The sequence below is a fragment of the Myotis davidii genome, unplaced genomic scaffold, assembly GCF_000327345.1.
Source record: "Myotis davidii unplaced genomic scaffold, ASM32734v1 scaffold738, whole genome shotgun sequence".
In the NCBI taxonomy this organism is placed as follows: Eukaryota; Metazoa; Chordata; class Mammalia; order Chiroptera; family Vespertilionidae; genus Myotis; species Myotis davidii.
In genome coordinates, this window is record NW_006289824.1 from 1,398,577 (window position 1) to 1,404,085 (window position 5,509).

Here is a 5,509-nt window from a genome sequence, read left to right on the forward strand (position 1 = left end):
GAGCCAGGGCAGGCGGGAGGGAAGCCTCCTGCTTGCTCCAGCTTTGTGGCCACGGCCAGCTGAAAGCAGGTATCTGGGGTTTATTTATCTTCTATAATTGAAAATTTGTTGCTTTGAGTGGAGCTCAGAGCTCACCGTGGCAGGTGGGAAGTTGGCTTCCTCCATCATTGGGGCAACTAAGCCTCCTGCTTGCTTCAGCTCAATGGCTGCCAGCCGCCATCTTGGTTGGGTTACTTTGCATATAGTTGGTCTGATTGGCTGATGGGTGTGGCTTAAAGCCTAGTGAAGGTACAGTCAATTTGCATGTTTGTCTTTTATTAGTGTAGATAAGAGATAATGAATTATAAGGGTTAACATCCCTGTTTTCTTTGGAAATGGTTTGGCTGGTACTCAGCTTTGGGAGATGCATTGGCATGTTCTGCTATACAAGTAAGTGTTGGCTGGGGAAAGATGCTGATTATTTAACACTATTGTTTGACAGAAAGTTTGTGTTTTCAGTGTGAAAAGGTGCAGGCATCTAGAAAACTGCATGATCAGATGTTAGAAGGGGTCCTTAGGGAAGGATCTCTTGCCAGATCAGCTTCAAATTGTTGAAGTTGGCTTTCAGTGTATACACAATCTATCGGGGTCTCCTGACACTTCCTTCACATGCTGTCACATGCTGAGGCATAAACTAAGGCTGCAGTTGGAACAGCATAACCATATATATAGTGTTGTCATCCCAGGAAATACGGACACTGAAAACATGGAACAATGTTTGGCTTAGAAGGAACAGAATTACATGTGACATAAAGCCCATTTTATAACCAATTCCTGATCTATTTCTCCAGGAGTAATTTCTCTTCCTGCTATAAGTTCAATGAAGTAAGAGATTTTGTTAGTTTCCTTACTTTTAATTGCAATTCTCTAAGGGAATATGACATGTCATAGGTTCTCAATAAACATCTGTTAAATTAACTACGGCATATTATAAGTTCTCAATAAGTATATTAAATCTACTCAAATTTCAGAATGGGTTTTCTCTTTATTGTATACATTTCTCCATGTATCTGCTTTGTGGAGCTGGCTGCCAAAAGGGTACCCATATGGCCTGTTAAGATCTTTCTGTATGTCTAATAATTAAAGATCAATTAGTTATTTGAATTAACATATTTTTTCTTAGAACTACTCTAAACCTTGGCATGATTTATTTCAAAATGTGTAAGGGATCAACAAAAGGACTTGCATCCATATAAGCATAACCAATGGACACAGACAGTAGGGGAGTGAGTGCCTGTGCTGGGAGGGTGGGGTGCATGGGGAGAGGTCAATGGGGGAAAAGAAGACATAAGTAATACTTTAATCAATAAAGAATTTAAAAAATAGAAGTTAGTTGATATATTTGTCTTTACCATGGTGAAATTCCTGTGTATAATATAAAGTTGGTAGCTATATTTATTATAGTTGATCATAGAGAATTGCTTAAAATAGAGACTGCATTTAATGGAAGATAGCTTTTTTGGTCTTCAAGATAATGTTCTGAATTTCTTATGTGCAGATTTTAGTTTACATTAAAAGGAACAGGCCTAGGCTTTAGAAGGATTATGAAAAAAGAGAATCATGTGAATTCTGTGGATTTAGTTTGCATTGCTGTGGCCACTGGATTAATAATCAAGCTGGGAAATAGGAAGGCATTGCTCCAGGGAACCTGTTTATGAGTCTGGTAATTCTGTACTTGGTATTGTGCGAGGAGTGACTTCAACAAAACATATGAAACAGAGTTTGCCTTTTTTCTAAAATCAGGACAATATTTAAAAATGAAATTCTAGGTAGGTCGTTTTGGGTATTTTCTTTTTAAGCCTAAAATCGAATAGGTCTTTTGATGTACTTCTTTGAGTTCTGTAAAAATTCTCAGTTTATTGAAATCAATTAAGCAAATAATTTTTAGCCCACTAATGTAGGAGGCACTAGGCCAGCCGTGGGCAAACTATGGCCCGTGGGCCGGATCCGGCCTGTTTGAAATGAATAAAACTAAAAAAAAAGACCGTACCCTTTATGTAATGATGTTTACTTTGAATTTATATTAGTTCACACAAACACTCCATCCATGCTTTTGTTCCAGCCCTCCGGTCCAGTTTAAGAACCCATTGTGGCCCTCGAGTCAAAAAGTTTGCCCACCCCTGCACTAGGCCATATTATTCAAAGATTAACAGGCCATGATTTCTGTCTTTAATTTGTTATTCTAAAGCAGGAAAAGCAAACACACACACACACACACACACACAGAACACATACACACAAACACACACATGGCAACAGAAGAAATGCTGGCCCCTCATAAGAAGAAACAGCCACAGAGGAGGGCATATCAACTTCAACTTCATCAGGTGGGATCACAGATGTGGTAATCGTCAAATTAGGCATCTACATATATAAAAGGCTAATATGCTAAGTGTCCATCCAACAGGTAGCTGTGACTCACACTGACCACCAGTGAGCAGATACTCAGTGCAGGAGCTGCTGTGATGTGCACTGGCCATTTACAGAGAAATGGCACTGCCAACCTGGTGCCCACAAAGCAACACTCGGCTTCCCTCAAGTGGGAAACAGGCCCCACCATCACCCTGGAGCAATAGCCTACCAAATAGGAGCTGGCACTGCTGAGACCTCATGGTGCAAAATGTGGCCCACAGCCCAACCCAGCCAGGAGATGGTGGCTGTGGGCACCAGGTAATGACGTCATGTAGCATCACCTGGCTTCCTCTCCCTAGCAACTAGCCTTCTTGGAGTTTCTTCAGCCCAGGAACACAATTTACTTTATAGCCAGCCAGGTGGAAACATTTTACACTTTAACCAAATATCTGTGAAGCATTTTCCCGTGCGAAGTTGGGGTGCCTCACTGGCCTGGAAAAAGTTGAGCTAAATCAGAAAGGAGGTCTAATTAAGCAAGTTTATTCTGTAAATATAAAAGGCTAGGTTGCTGGCGCCAATCGCAAGCATGTGTTTCAACCTGTCATTGTCGATCATGAATTTGGTTGACACTTCTATTATAGAGAAAGGGCAAATAGCGTATTAAAATATTTCTTCTAATTAATTTTATTTCAATATGCATGAATTCGTGCAACGGGCCACTAGTTGAAATATAAACAGAATTTAACCTCATTTAGATAGTCTACAGATTGTGAGTGGGGTTACTGGCACAGAACAAATAATGGAAGCAAAGGAACTACAATGAAACAGGTGTGATAGGTCTAGTCAGGCTACTTAAGTGTATAAATGACAGAAGCATATTCCCATTGTAGTTCATGAGAAAAATTATGCCTTGTAAAATTTCAGGGGACATCATTCACATAGCTTACATGAACATACCTGATGGAATTGTGCAACACAGCAGCCCAGGATTCAGTCAACAGGAAGTAGTCTAGCCATTTGAGATTACCTGAAGAGGAACTGTGGGAATTGAGTCCATAAATACATGTATTATGAAGACTATAAGATATAGAGCTAGGGACTATTAATTTGAAAGGGAGTCTAGTTCATAAAGATGAAGAATAAATAATTATGAATGCTTTTGAAAATTTTAATTCAAAAGCTAAATATGAAATTTGAGGGTATTTATATTGTTTCTGAAGGATCTAGTCACCATTGAGCCTGAAACGCATATTTTGGCACTTTACACAAAATAAGTCGCAGGTATGACTGAGGATACTTTTAGGACTTCCTGGAGTGTGACGATGAGATATTATAAAAGCAAAGGCTTGAGTCTCTTTGTGAGATCCCCAGGGAAATTGGAAGATAGGGGAGTAGGAAAAAAGAGAAGGCACAGATATTTTAGAATACTGTAATTAAGATACAAAATAGCACCTAAGGTTTTTCAGGCAATTTTGATACATTAGTTCAAATATTCCTGTTTGTGCTGCAGTTCTTCCTCTTCCCTTTCACACCCTTTCCCATTGAATTGGATATTCTTCAGCTGCTTCCCAATTACAGAATATGTGACATTCATCTATTCAAGATAAAATAGTAATTTTTAAAGTAGCAAATATAATCTTGTTAGAAGTGGGGACCTGAGACATTTTATGTGGTCATAGGTAAAGCCTAAGTAAGTAACAGCTGTCTGGTTGCTTCTCAAATTGGTTGTGTTCGGAGGACTGTGTGGATATTGGTCTGCTTGCTTTCAGATAAATTATTCTCCTAATGGACTATCAAGTACTTGGACAAATCTATCAGTAATGCAGACCATGACTCTTATACTTTCCTGAAATGACTTCAAACCAATTTGGTAAATTATACCCACTATGAGAGTTAGATGACATGTCACGAAAGATCAAGCTTTTTGGTGAAATGTCATTTCTCTGCAAGTCTTATTTCCCTTTAGAGATTAAAGTCTTTCAAAAGGGAAAGTGTATCATTAATATGTATTTTATCCATTATCTAAAAATTCACACAAAAATGTTAGCACTCAGAAAGTTCAAAAACACTTAAGAATTGGATAATTTTCTTAACCTATGAGAAATTTCGTAAGTATTCTTTTCCCCCTATAATATTCATCTGCTATAAACAGGCAAGGTAATACCCAACCATAATAGAAGTAGAAAAATAGTACTATATCTCCCAAAGTAATAGCTTCTATTATTGGAACATTTCAAATATAACAACAAAATTATTATTTTTTTTCTCTAGCTTTGAACTATACTTATGGAGTATATGTACTGAATTTAATATAAAAATGAAAACATAATTGTGCTTATGAGAGATTACATAGCAGTTTACTTGGCAAAAATATACATTTTAGGAACTATTTATTAACTATGGGACATAAGACTTTAAAAAATCACTTTAAAATATTTGTGAGGTGGTGCTTGTTTCTCATTAGAAAAGTAATATATGTTCAGAGAAGGAATATTACAGAATGCAGCGAAAGGGTAAAACCTTTTAAAAGTCAGCATTTCAAGCGTTTTGTATAAGGTACAAAATTTTAAAATTTCAATTTAAAGAATAACTTGCATTCCCTTATTAAAGATGGTAATAATTAAGTAAGACATGGATAGTGACAGTTGGAAAAATGTTCTCTTTCCTCTGCTCCTCTGTGAAATGCCTACCAATCTTTCCATCTCGGGAGAAGACAGGAAAGGGAATCCACTAGGCTTTGTGAGAATAGTGAGCCTTAGCAATATGCATTATATAACTATGATAATATGCATAAAGCTTTATTTTCTTTACCATAACTGATTCCTAAGGTACCCTTTGAGTCATTATCATTTTTGCAGAGGAAAAGGAACATAAACTACATTATATTATATGAACAAAGAGAATTGGTATGGTAAGTATTATTGGAGATGAAAGAGGTAAGTTGGGATTTTTTTTTTTAAATGTTTGACAAAATATTTTAATGGAGCCATGCATAAGCATCTCTTGTCTCCTTAAAGCCTTCAAGTAGCAAAAAACCCTGATGTTTAAGATAGTTTTCACTATAATTTCTCACTATATAGCTAGGATTTTGCTTTAAAGGCCTCATCTGAAGGGAAAG